Consider the following 15,078-nt stretch of genomic DNA (forward strand, 5'->3'; position numbering starts at 1 on the left):
ATAATATTTTTTTGGACTATTTTAGTAAAATAGCCGAAAAAGAAATTGTGTGATATCATATCTTTTAAAATCACAAAATAAATTAAATTTACATTATTTTAAATATGTTCTTATTTTTTTTATCTAAACTCAATAAAAATCCACAAAATTAAAATTTAAACCTTTAACTTTATCATTTTACATAATTTCTTTAATAAATATATTTATTTTTAAATAATATAATTATTATTTATTAAAATACTAAATTTTGACATGCGTGAACCGCCCTGATAATTTTTTATGGTAGTCTAATAATTATTTATTTAAGGATTAAGATGTATCTATTTGATTATTATCAAAATTAAAATTATAGATTTTATATAATAACACGGATTTAAATTTTATTATTCTTCAACCCTTCTTTAATATTGTATAAATAATATATTTTTAAAATTAAAAAATCAATAATGAGATTTATGAATCCACCAAATCTGTTTCTTCCAAATTTGTTATTATTTATGAATCTCGAATTTTTTATTATATTATTTAATTTCTGTATTAGAAAATTAATGTGACATGAATTGATTATAAAAATGGTAATAATATTAATAATCAGATTGCAATAATAAAATAAATAAAGTAACTTAAAATTAAAATGAAAATGGAAAATGCACAATTTAAAAAAAGATAAATAAACATAACATGAAGATATTAGAAATAATAAAACAACAAGAACAACAAAAACATTAGAATTAAAATAATAACAACAATAATAAAAACGCACAATTAAAAAAAGAGTACGAATAATCTATTTTTTTAATGTAAAGGGAAGAAGAAATAATAAATAAATAAATAAATAAAATAAAAAGTTTGTGGAAAGGTTGAAATAAAATAGATTAATTGAACTTAAAAGCAGAAATTTAAATAATAAAAATATAAAATATAAAAATGCAAAAGTATTTTAAAAAAATAAAAATAAAATAAGGACTGAAATTGAAAGCGAAACAAAATTTTGGGGGAGGAATTGGGAATTAAAATAAGGTGAAGGTCTTAATTGTAATGCGCAAATAAGAGAGAGGGACCAAAATGGAAAATATTCCCTGTCTTTCAAAACGCACAGTTCCAATATGGACTAAATGAAATAATGCAAAAATCAGAAGGAAAATTTAAAAAGCAAAAAAAAGAACAGGATTAAATTGAAAAAGAGTAAAAAATCGTAAGGACCGACCGGGAAAATAACCCCAGGCGCTAGAAAACACGTGGATCCTAGCCGCGCGGATCGGGTCTCGGATCCTAGCTACTTTTAATTTCTTTAAGAACGACTTCCACATCAATTTTGCAGAGCCAAAATCACCCCCTCCTCTGCATTCTTGCTTATAGATGTTCTTTTTCATCTTGTGTAATGCAGGTGAAGAAGGGAGCAGCACAAAGTTGTTAGATATACTTACAAGTGAATAGACCTGTCCATGGGCCGGGCGGCCCGGCCCGGCCCGACGGCCCGCCCGAAATATGGGCTTGGGCATAATTTTAGGCCTGTTTAAAAAATGGGCCGGGCCTTGGGCAAGATTTTTTTGGCCCGGGCCCGGCCCGAAAAATATTAAATATTTTTTTTATTTTTAAAATATAATAGTTTTTTATTTTAAGTTTATTTACTTTCATTTCCTTGACTAGTGTTACAAAATAATAATAAAACATCAAGTTTGTTTTACTAATCAAATGTTAGATTTTGTTACAACAATTAATACAATTAATAATTTGATAAATTTACTAATCAAATGTTAGATTTTATTACAACAATTAATACAATTAACAATTAATAATTTGATAATTTTACTAACAATTAATTTTAATAACAATTAGTTTTAATTTTATTAAAAAAATAATTTTAATTTTAATTTTAATTAAAAAAGGGTCGGGTCGGGCCGGGCTCGGGCCCCATATTTTTAGTTCGGGCCGGGCCTGGGCAAAATCTCAGGCCCATATTTCGGGCCGGGCTGGGCCCGGGCCTAGTAAATGGGCTGAAATTTTTGTGGGCCCTGCCCGAACCCGTCCCGGCCCGGCCCATGGACAGGTCTAGTGGACAATAGTTGGGCCAATTTAGTTATTAGCTAATAGCTAAGATTCTTGTTCTAACTTATGATTAGAAGTTAAGTCTAAGCATGGTTAATAAAACTCTCTGCTTAGTGGTGGTAGAGTGAGAAGCATAGCCCCATCATCAAATTTGACATATGAATCTTTTGGTTAAAGAGGCCCAAATTATTGAAAGAAAAATTGTTAAAATTTTAGGATTGGTTTGTTTAATTGAAAATTGTTTCAGGAATATAATTTCTAAAAAGTATTTATTTTTATGGAAAAATTAATATTTTCTGGTATTTAGATGAATTTGTGTCAAATTTTCTGAAAATATTTCGTAAAAACCGTTTTCAATAAAACAAACATACATTTGAAATTTTCTTATCTTTTTATTGTTTGATTGAGTTTATTTTATATCTATAAATTTATATTTTACATTTTTTTTGTATATATCGCAATGATTTATTTACTCATAAATAAAAACATTAAATTAAATATATAATATTACTCAATTATAAGCTAGAATATTAACAGCTATAAATTGAAAATAACCAAAGGGAAAAGATGATTCATGATTGTGTTATAAAAATATTTGAATAATAATAAATTAACAGTACATTATTTAATAGTATTGTTCAAGTGCATATTTAGTACTACACCACATAATTAATAGTTCACCACATAATAATATTGTCCAAGTGCATTACTAGTACTACACCATCTAAAAACATTGATATTTTAACCTTGAGACAATTTTGAAGCCAAATTTTTCTATGCTTCATACTTTTAGTCAAATTTTGCTTTGCATGCAAAAACCATATGAACAATTATACAAAGTATTAATGTGATTCATGAATAATTTTATTAACCTATCTATTCGAAAAAATTACAAGTGTACATAGATGAAAATACTACACTTAGGGTACCAGATCCAACACTTTATGACATATTTTAACCTTTATACTACAAAATATTTTTATCAATATATTTATAAATTTAATAAATATTTATTATTAAAATATTAATATTGCATATTTTCAATAATATGTTAATAATATTATTAAAAATTATTTTTTAAATTTATTATTAATATAATAATATTAAGCTTGATTTAAGCTATTTTTTATATAAAAATAAAATTATCATAGAGGAGTTCTTTTTTAAAAAATGACTTATGCTTTTTAAAATGGTAAGTCATTTTACAGGAAAAAATGCTTATTTTTCATTGACCTGTAAATCATTTTCCGCTGACCCAGCTATTTTTTGTGAAACAAACACATGAGAATACAAAAAACATTTTCCGTAAGCCATTTTCCATGAAACAAACACACCTTAATTCAACTGATTGATATTGATTCGTAGATCAATTGGTTCAATCTCTTTCTCAAAACCAACATATCTATTGATTCTCGATTTAATCAATTTGACTGATCGGTTCGATTCCAATAACCTTAGTAAAACCTATAGCTATATCTATACTATAAGATTTCCATAAAATAAGAGTTATATTATTATTAAGGTAAGTATTTGATACACTGATAATATATATTTTTATTTCATAAGTAAATTTATTTTTTTAATATTTTATTATATCCTCATAGACACTTATTTACTTCTTGACCCTGATTGTGAAGTTTACTCAGTGTACAAAATAATTTCCTTTATTGTTATTTTTTATAAATTAATAAAGAATTTACATTTGATAAAGTTTCAACCAAAAACTTCATAAATTTAAAATCATTAATTTTATCATTTCAATTTATTTTTAAATAAATTTTGAATAAATATATTTATTATATAAATTTTTAGCTAATCAAATTTAATAATATAAAATTTAACAAATTATTAGTTCATATTTTAGCAAATGCAAATCTTGCATAGTCAACAAAAGGCCATTGTATTCTACGACCATAAGCCCATGGCCTTTGTTTTAAGCCCATACATTGGGATAAGAGTGAGGTAGGCTGGTTCATGATTTAGTTGGTATCCACTAAATATCCCACATTACTTAGATACATAACAACTTAACCTTTTATATAGCTGAAGCAGCCGTCGGGGGTTGTCCCTTCGGGGACATCCGATAAAATTGGAACGATACAGAGAAGATTAGCATGGCCCCTGCGCAAGGATGACACGCACAAATCGAGAAATGGTCCAAATTTTTTTTAATTTTTTTCTTTGAATTTTACGATTTCTTTCTGGGTGTTTTTAGTTTCTGTTCTCTGTTTGCTTTGGTTTTTTAGTTTTTCTGGGGTTTTTTTTTTGTTAAAAAAAATCTCTGTTTTCTTTGCATTTTCCGATTTTTCCTGGGTTTTTTACAACTACGATAGCTGGTAAATGTAGTAAATGTTATTTTCTCTATTTTGTTTTGCATTTTTCGATTTTTTTTTCTGGGTTTTTTACAACTTCGGTATCTGGCAAATGTTAATTACTTGTATTTGGCTATGTCTAAAGGAGACTTTCGTTTTTTTCGAGTTTGACAGCTGATTTCTTTATAAATGGGTTGTGGGATCATTGATCAAATAATTTCCCTTGAGAAATCACAGATGGCCAAATGAGAATGATTGGGAAAATTTTGGGTTTAATATGGTGCTTGCTGAAAAGTATTATTTTATGTTATGAATGCTGATGTTCAATTCTTCTTGTGTAGAAATTGGACTTTATTTATTTTGTTTTTATCTCTTTCCGTTGCCTAGCTATTTGATTTTCTTTCTATTCAATAAAGCAATGCAATTTGAGATTTGTGCTATTGACCAGAATTTCTATGCATCATATATGCTAAAAATTTGTAGTTTGAAGTACCATATAATATAGTGAAGGATTAAATTGGGTTTGGCAACCATTGATGAATGAATTTGAATAGGACAGGTCCATAGTGTTGCTCCAAAGCCTGGAAATGATGCCAGGCGAATCACTTTTGATAATAACAATTTGAAGCCAGGAAATGATTGTCAGTTTCTCACTTTGAATCCATAAAGGTTGTCCCTTCAAAGAAAATCTTAGTGGGAAACATGACCTAATTTAGCTTCAGCCTTTAGTTGTTGTTTCTATTATACAGAGGCCGTGCTCGGTGCGACATGAGCTAATTTTTGTAGGTTTCTGCATCTGTTTACTTTTGCATTTGTATGCTCAGCTTGGTGTTCGACTTCATCGATTTTACTCACTTGATATTGCAAATTAGAATGTTTTTCCAGGTTGGGTCTATTTTACTCTATTAAGTAGTAAATTAGATTCAAGATGTCTTTTTTGGTGTTTTCTGAACAAGCTTCTGTCTTCTTCTTTTTTTTCCTAACTCTGATATGTGGTGTAATTGGGTTAAGAGGTCCTTTTACAATTTAATTAAAAGATTTTACGTTGCTGGTTTATGCTTGTCGTACAAGTAAGTATGAACCTTTATGAATGTTGAATATTATGGCTTCATTTATGGATTGAAATTATCATTTTTATCTCATGTCTTTATATATATAGTCACAACATATTTGTAGTCTATCAGTGCTAAGTGTCTGGTACATTTATAAGAATTGAGGAGCGAGTTTTAATAGGGAGGCACAAAGATTAAAGTTCAAGGTGACAACTTGACATGCTCCCATAGAGGGAGTCTTTGCAACACCTGAAAGAGCATATTCATACGGTCATCTAAACTCTGATGGTGTGGTTCAGGAAATCAGTCGTCATACTAAATCAGTCGTCGTACTAAATCTCGAGTGATTAGACCCCTACATACCATCTGTTCCCAAACACATTTCATTGGGGTTCTAACCTCCATCACGTCTGCCTTAATTCTCTTACTTTTACCTTTAGCTATCGCATTTACCCCTTTATCCGTATGATCGGGCAACGAATTTCCTGCTACGTTTGGTTCGGAGGGGTCATCTAACTTTATAATACCCATTTTGATGAGTCTTTCAACCACTTTCTTGAACGCAGTACAATTCTCAATCGAATGCCCCGTTATCCCTGCATGATATTTGCATTGAGCGCTTGTGTCATATCACTTAGGGAACAGGGTTGAATGGGTTTTAGATAAAAAGGGGCTACCACATGTGCATTAAATAGATTTTGATACAACTCTCCATAAGTTATCGGAATAGGTGTAAACTGGGGTCTTTCTGACCTCGAATTGGTTTCCTGCCTCGGAGGACCCTGATGACTGGTAGCTACCGTTTTTGGCGAGCTAACGGTGATTGGCTTTGAATATCCCTTGTTGTATGCACTTATATTATTTATCTCGCCTTCTTTCTTCCTCGAGGCTGGTCTCTTAAAGTTTTTCCCCGCATCTATTTTGCCGTTTCTCACCACATTTTCAATCATTTCACCGGTCATCACTATACCTGAGAAGCTCTTAGTGGTGCTTCCCAACATATGGGTGACGAATGGGGCCTTTAAAGTATTGATGAAAAGCATTGTGGTTTCTTTTTCCAGAAGAGGCGGTTGGACTTGAGTTGCCACTTCTCTCCACCTCTGGGCGTACTGCCTGAAGCTTTCGTTCTGTTTCTTCTCCATGTTTTGTAGCGTGATCCTATCGGGCGTCATGTCCGCTACATGGCTATATTGTCTCATGAAAGCTTGAGCCAAATCTTTCCATGAGCAAATTTGGGCACAACCCAGCTGGTTGTACCATTTAACCGCAGCTTCGATCAAATTGTCCTGAAAACAGTGAATTAACAATTGATCATTGTCGATATATCCCGTCATCCTCCGACAGAACATAGTGATATGGGCTTCAAGACAGCTAGTCCCGTTATACTTCTCAAATTTGGGCATTTTAAACTTAGGTGAGAGAACTAAATCAGGGACCAAACTCAAGTCTTTGGCATCGATCTTGCAACGGTAATCGGCATTTTCCATTGCTCTGAACTTTTCTTCTAGCCACCTACACCTATCTTCAAGTTGCTTTAGTAAATCTACTTTTGCCTTTTCTACTTCTGTTACATCGTTCAGATCAGGAACGACAGGGTTGGTCGCATTATCTCCCGGATTAGAACCCGAGCCTGTTTGAACATTTATAGGTACCGCGGTACCAGCTTGGTATTGAGGCCTAATAGTGATAGGTACTCTCTACGGGCACATCTCTGGTTGTGCCTGGGTACTCATCGGAGTGAAATCTAGAGGATAAACGAGATCTTCATGACTAACTCCAGAATCAATTACTGGGCTTTTTTCTTTATTGGTCGCTCCATCCAATAATTGCGATAGTTGATTCATCAATACTTGCTGGGATTCTAGCATGTCTTGTTAGATTTTATCCAGTCATTCCTGTATTCGATCATGCATTTCCTTTTGCAATTGTTCTAGCTTTTCTAACCTCTGATCCATTACTTTTGTTTGACGACGAGTACCGTAGTGATATTTGATTGATGGGTTTTTGTCGGTTTCCAAGGTAACTATCATATTTTAAATTATTAGGGTCATTTTATGAAATTTGATGCATATGATGTAATGTAAATACATGATATGAATGCAAAAAGAGGCACTGATTCTGATTCAACTTCATTAGAAAACTTTACTAGAGAAGAAATTTCTTTACATAAAATAGATTACATATACGGCTTTCCCCTCATACTCAAAGCCTTAACCTTTCTAAGGAGCCAAGCTAATTCTCGACCTCGGTCTGATTCTGACTCATACTTCAAACTTAATACATCAGCCTGAACCGCTAGGGTTTGTAGATGATCGGCTACTTCGTGTACTTGAGCCACTGCCTCGCCCATAATATAGTCTCTTTCTCTAATCTGATCTTGAGACCGATGGAATTGCTCTTGCCACTGTTCATTACTTCTCTCAAGAAGCTCTATTTGGAGTTCACTGTTTTGCAATGCATCCTCGAGCTCTCCTACTTTTCCCTTCAATTATTCAATTTTGCCCAAGCTTGCTTTTAATTCTACCGCAGAATTACGACTACGGTGTTGGTGAAGCGACCTTTCTAGCTCAGTTACTTAGGCCTTCAACTCCATCTTCTCGTTTTGGCAGACTAGTAGACTCTTTTCCAAAGCAACTTCTCGAGCTCGAGTATCCTGGAATTTCTTTTCCTATTGATTAACTTTCGTCTTTTCCTCCTGGATTTCTTGTCGCCATTGTTCTGACGTTTTACCTAAGCCGGCAGTTCTCATTGACCTACGCAACTTCTTGTAATCCGTCTTCAGGCTGTCTAAATCTTCTTCTGCCTTGTTCTTTCCTTCTCTCAATTTGTCAGCCTCTAATATTTGAATGTCAACATCCAGTCCTAATTGTATTTTTTCTTCTTCTAGTTGCTCTATTTTCTTCCCTAACTCTAAACTCCTCTTTTTAAAATCTTGTTTGATGATTTCTATCTCAGAGGGCAATACTTGTAGGTGTTCCTCTAAAGATCGAGCAGTTTTCGGATTTGACGCCGGGATATTATCATTGACCCTTTGATCATGCCACTGACTATGCTCGGGGGTCATTGCTGGACCCACAGCCAAGATCTTCATTCGATGAGTTTGGTTCCAGGAATTAGACATTTCTCGAACCTTTTTCTTGTAATTGTCCCCCTTATAGGAAAATTCGCAATGGGCCAACCCCTGCGTTGCTGGTTTGAATTGTCGCGATCTAAACTGTCTTGATACGAGTAGAGGAGCGTATCCGACAGCTCCTTATATCCCGAGCAGAGAAACCCAGTCAAAACATCCGCACCGGTATAAAATATCATCAGGAATCAACCAAGGAGCTCTCCATTCAATATCTTCATCTCGGAGATTCTGGAGTATCGCCATCAATTTCTCTTCTGAAACGTCATCTCGCCTTGGCGTAGCCACTAATTCTTCTAGAGGGGAATAACTATCAGAGAATACTCGATAAGAGACTTTTTCCACTTTCCAGAAGTGGCTATGAAACCATGTTAATAAGAGCTGTGCACATCCAATGAACCTTTCCTCTCCTGCTCTCCGGCATGCGTTCAAAGATCTGAAAGTTTCAGCCAATATTGCCGGAACGGGCGTAACCCTCTTACTAAGCCGATCGAATAAATCAGAGACGGCTTCATCTATGTGCCCTAAAGCTTTGGGGAAGACCACTAATCCATAGAAACCTAGAGCGAAGACATTGACTCTTTTCTTCACATCAGGGTGTACTAGTACCAAATTTCGCAAGCTCTTCTAAGGAACGCACTTATTGTCACCTTTCTGTTGGATTCGAGCAACAACCCACTGTTCACTCATCCTGTGATGTTCATCAATTTTTTTAACAACGTCGGGACACTAGCAGCTTTAGAATAAGCCTTGTCAACTTGAATCCTTGAACATCGAAGCAAGGTTGTAAACTCCTCCATGGTATGTGCCAAGTCCACTTTTTCAAAAGTGAAACAACTATAGGCAGGATTCCAAAATTGAGCAAGGTCTCGGAATAAATACTTGTCCACTTTGACACTGAGCAGATAAGGCAGGTCACCGTAGTTACAATAGAACTGTTGCTTGGTCTCGTTATCCCATTGATCCCAAATCTCTTTCATTTCTCAAAGATCATTTTGGACTACGTTGATGCGGGTGAAATCCCATAATTCTGACACATGCCCCTCAATAAGACTATCGCCTTTCTCTTACTGTGTCGTCTCAGCCCATATTCGGACAGCTGTATTATCTTCTACTTTATCAAGAAACTCATTTTCCATGATAAGCTTTCTATTTGAATACTGAACGTGAATCGACACCTCTTTTAGAATGAAAATGCCATGCAATCACAAACAAAGCAAATCAGTGTTAGACACAGAACTAAGATTTAAAATAAACAATAATAAATAAAGTGTCTATGCGGGCAAGCACTAAGGTTTGGCGTAGCTCTATCTAGGTGGGTTCTTATGACTCACTACATGTGGTTCAGGTACCCATTATAGGCTCATACGGATTGAGTTCAGTTTAGGGGAATACATTTCCCTATGGCCATGTGGAGATGAAAATCTCACGAAGACATAGGTACGGATGTATCCCGGAAGCGATTCACTATCCCATACAAAGATGAAAACCTCACGAAGGCGTAGTTTCTCACTCCCACTTGAAAAGGTATGACCAACGGTCATGCAATGCAATGTGCAGAAATATATATCTAAACTCAAAATAACGCAGTAATTATAAACAAAATGATAAATACCGAAATTAAGACTAATGAAATGCAACGAAAGGATCGTGTCAAGTTTTCAATCTTCGACAAAAAGACAAAAAGTAATCAACACATGGCTTGACTCTCTTATTTTTTGATCCCCAGTGGAGTCACCAAGCTGTTGACACCGTTTTTTGGATAAAAACGAGATCGACTTGGGTTTTGAAAAGTGAAATCGAGTGTGGGAGTCGCCACCGATTTTTTTTAATGAGGTGTGATCGGGACACCTCAAATAGGGGTTATTTTTAATCAATAATTTGATTTTTATTAAAACACAATTTTGGTCTACGAAATTAAAAAAATGGGTTCGGGAGTCGGTTACGTACGAGGAAGGATTGGCACCCTCGTAACGCCCAATAATTGGTACCTAGTTCATTAGTTAATGTCTTAATGTCGAAAATAATTTTTTTTAAAATGGTTCGAAACACAATCCTTGTTATTAAAAAAACTTGTATAAATTTAGGGAGAGAAGCATATTTTTACGTTATTCAAGAAAAAAATCACATCCCGTAAGTTAGGACACAATATCTAAAATTCTTGATACGAGAATGAATGCTAAAAAAAATTATTTATTTTTGAAAAAGTTCAATTATTTTGAGTTTTATTAAAAAAGATCATGTCCCTTAAATTAGAACACAATCTTTTATTAATTCCCGATAACATTAAAAAAATCGATTGAAATGATTCATGTATTTGAGTTTTTTGAGAAAATTGAAACTCCATAAATTAAGGTACGACTTTCTTGAATTTCGAAATACAGAATGTTGTCTTGTTTTAAAAAAAAATTCCTTTCTTATTTGAGTAGGAATTAATATAATATTTGATTAGATATAAATTTAATTTATGCAAATATAGTGTAAGGGCAAACATTTATTTCATACAATGCATAGTACAATAATAATAAAATAACTATATTAGTATATTATTATTAAAAAAAGGTAGATAGTAAATCATAAAATACAACAATAATTATGACATAATTATAACAATAATCACCAAATAATAATAACAATAACCATATAAATCTAATATTAGAAATATAAAAAAAATGAATTAAACATTAATAAGAATGATAACAATAATAACAATAATAATATAATATAGGTAAAGGAATAAACAACATAATAAACTATAAATACAAGAAAAATAAATAAATAAATGTAAAAAAAATAAAGAAATAAATAAATGTAAGGATAAATAAATAAATAAATAAAACATAACAAAAAGGAATAAATAAATAAAATAAGCTTGAAAGTAAACAGCTAAAGGATGAATTGAGGTTAAAATAAACTTTGAAGTCTAAATTATAATAAAATGGATGAACAAATATAAAAAGGGACTGGATTGAAATTCGAAAAGGACTTAAAGGTATAAATTATAAATAAGAAAGCCAACTGAAATGCGCTGCAAAAGGGCTAGGACTATATGGGAAATTATTCCCTGTCCGTTGGAGCGCACCGTTTCAGTCTGGACTAAAATGAAACAAAAACGAAATTATACTGCCAAATGTAAAGAAAAAAAAGGTTAGGATCAAATTGCATAGTCTCGCAAAAACGGAAGGACCATGTGCGCAAATAGCCCCTTCACCGCAGAAACACGCAAATCCTGGGGGCCAATCGGGTCGGGTCACGGGTCAGGGCCAAAACGACGTCGTTTTGGCACCTGACCCCCCATTGCCAAAACGGCACCGTTTAGAGATCAATATTTAGCCCAATTTTTTTCTGAAAATGTCAGTTTTACAAAAAAAAAATGAAACCCTTCAAAATTTTCTTCTCCTTTTCTCCTTAGGGCATCCGGTCCTTGGCTCTGGGCCTCCATCGCGCCGTCTCCGTGGCCGGTGGCTGAAGTAGCGCGAAACGGGCTTTTCAGCCCTCTCTTCACGATGTCCCAGAAGGCTAGGCCCTCTCAACCGTGGGATCGAGAGAAAAAGAAAAAAACTCCCGTTCAACTCCAGCGACGGCGAAGAAGGGCTCCGGCGTCGGTTTTCGAAGCAAACATGTAACTCCCTTTTTCCTTTTGTTTTGTTTAAAAGGTTTGTAGAAAATAAACAACAAAAAAATAATATAAAATAAAAAAAACAGAAACGTAAAACAGAGAAAAAGAAGAAGATGCACTGTAGTCAACCTTTTTTTGTTGCTTTTGATCTGCTTTTTTAGTCACTCGTGTAAAAGAAAAAAATACAGAAATGGTGCTTGGCTTTTATAGCCAATTTTCTTCTATTTTTTTTATTATTTTGCTGCTTGCGTGTTCATTTTCTTTCTGTAGACGATTGATGGGAAACAGTGGATGGGACAGTGGTGGTGACAGACGCGCGGCGGTGGCAGTAGAAGACCAAAGGTCTGAGGCAAGTGCGGCGCTTACCCTAAGTTGACTTTGATTTTCGGGCCTGGGCATTGGGCCTCTGAATGTTTTTGTTTGGGCTATGCATTGGGTCTGTAATTGGGCTTAGGGATTTTGTTTTAAATCTGTTTATGTTTTGTGTTCGGTGTTTAAGGCCCGGGTAAATTTGGGCCCGTACAACAGTGATAACAATGACATACATAACTTTCTGCAAACAGTAGAACAAATGAAAACATTAAACAATTACCGATTAAAGAAAAACCATCACAACAACAAAAAAAGAAAATGCGTGGGCGATAGTTGGGCCAATTTAGTTATTAGCTAATAGCTAAGATCCTTGTTCTAAGTTATGATTAGAAGTTAAGTCTAAGCATGGTTAATAAAACTCTCTGGTTAGAGGTGGTAGAGTGACAAGCATAGCCCCATCATCAAATTTGACATATGAATCTTTTGGTTAAAGAGGCCCAAATTATTGAAAGAAAAATTGTTAAAATTTTAGGATTGGTTTGTTTAATTGAAAATGATTTCAGGAAAATAATTTCTAAAAAATATTTATTTTTATGGAAATATTAATATTTTTTGGTGTTTGGATGAAATTTGTGTAAAATATTTTTTTGTTGCTTGGCAAAGTTCCTGAAAATATTTCGTAAAAACTGTTTTCAATAAAATAAACATACATTTGAGATTTTCTTATCTTTTTATTGTTTGATTGAGTTTATTTTATATCTATAAATTTATATTTTACATTTTTTTTACATATATTGCAATAATTTATTTTTTTATAAATAAAAACATCAAATTAAATATATAATATTACTCAATTATAAGCTATAATATTAACAGTTATAAATTGAAAATAACCAAAGGGAATAGATGATTCATGATTGTGTTATAAAAAATTGAATAATAATAAATTAATAGTTCATTATATAATAATATTGTCCAAGTGCATTACTAGTACTACACCATATAAAAACATTGATATTTTGACCTTTAGAAAATTTTGAAGCCAAATTTTTCTATACTTCATACATTTAGTCAAATTTTGCTTTGAAAACAAATTATACAAAGTATTAATGTGATTCATGAATAATTTTATTAACTTATCTATTCGAAAAAATTACAAGTGTACATAGATGAAAATACTACACTTAAGGTACCAGATCCAACACTTTATGACATATTTTAACCTTTATACTACAAAATATTTTTATCAATATATTTATAAATGTAATAAATATTTATAATTAAAATATTAATATTGTATATTTTCAATAATATGTTAATAATATTATTTAAAATTATTTTTTTAAAAATTTATTATATATATAATAATATTAAGCTTGATTTAAGTTATTTTTATATAAAAATAAAATTATCATAGAGGAGTTCTTTTTCAAAAAAGGACTTATGCTTTTCAAAATGATAAGTCATTTTACAGGAAAAAATGCTTATTTTTCATTGACCTGTAAATCATTTTCCATTGACCCAGCTATTTTTTGTGAAACAAACACATGAGAATACAAAAAACATTTTCCGTAAGTCATTTTCCATGAAACAAACACACCTTAATTCAATTGATTGATATTGATTCGTAGATCAATTGGTTCAATCTCTTTCTCAAAACCAACATATCCATTGATTCTCGATTTAATCAATTTGACTGATCGGTCCGATTCCAATAACCTTAGTAAAACCTATAGCTATATCTATACTATAAGATTTCCATAAAATAAGAGTTATATTATTATTAAGGTAAGTATTTGATACACTGATAATATATATTTTTATTTCATAAGTAAATTTATTTTTTAATATTTTATTATACCATCATAGGGCACTTATTGATGCGAAATCCTGGATCTAGACACAAGAGAAACACAAATTAGAAATAAAAACGAGAATAAATAAAATTAATTAAATAATAATAAAAAGGAAAAAAAAAGATAGATTTGCCCTATGGAACCCTTAGTTAACTTGTAACAAAAAACGCCAATGATTGAGCGGCTCCCTACGAAACCCCTAGAAAAAGAACCTCTAGAAACACCGATGAACGGGAAAGAAATTTGAATATTTGCAACTCCGAAATACCCTCGAAAATAACAAACTCCAAACTAAATAGCAAGAGAAGAATCACTCTACTCTCAAAAATTTGCCTCACACAAATTTGGAAGAAAAATAAATACTCTTTTTTTATTCCCCTCAAGAAAACAAGCCTATTTATAGCCAAAATACAATAGTAATTGAACCCTAATAAAACTCTTTAAAATTATCTAAGAAAATAAATAAATAATAACCTAACCAATAAAATTACTTAAAACTCATAAGTTATGTGTTCCAACCAATGAGAATTAAGTAAATAATAATAATAAGATATATAAAAGATTAATCCACCAATTTATGGGCTTTCACTATTCCAAGATTGGTCCAGTGAATTGCATTCCCGTATTTGTCAACGTCACAAACATGATGAATTAAATTTGTAGCAACAAAGTCCTGGACAAAAGAATTCATCTTTGATTTTAATTGTCGTGCCTTGCTTCGAGTGATTGGACAACTAGGAAAAACAACCCC

General features: G+C 32.3%; 1 non-coding gene across 1 annotated transcript; it reads left to right on the plus strand.

Annotated features, from left to right (window-relative positions):
• Positions 1–4,113: 4,113 nt before the first annotated feature.
• LOC121223990 (U6 spliceosomal RNA) lies at positions 4,114–4,216 on the plus strand. The gene has a single exon (XR_005921454.1). It is a non-coding gene; the product is annotated as a U6 spliceosomal RNA (small nuclear RNA).
• The last annotated feature ends 10,862 nt before the right edge of the window (positions 4,217–15,078 follow it).

The sequence above is a fragment of the Gossypium hirsutum genome, chromosome D11, assembly GCF_007990345.1.
Source record: "Gossypium hirsutum isolate 1008001.06 chromosome D11, Gossypium_hirsutum_v2.1, whole genome shotgun sequence".
Classification (NCBI taxonomy): Eukaryota; Viridiplantae; Streptophyta; class Magnoliopsida; order Malvales; family Malvaceae; genus Gossypium; species Gossypium hirsutum.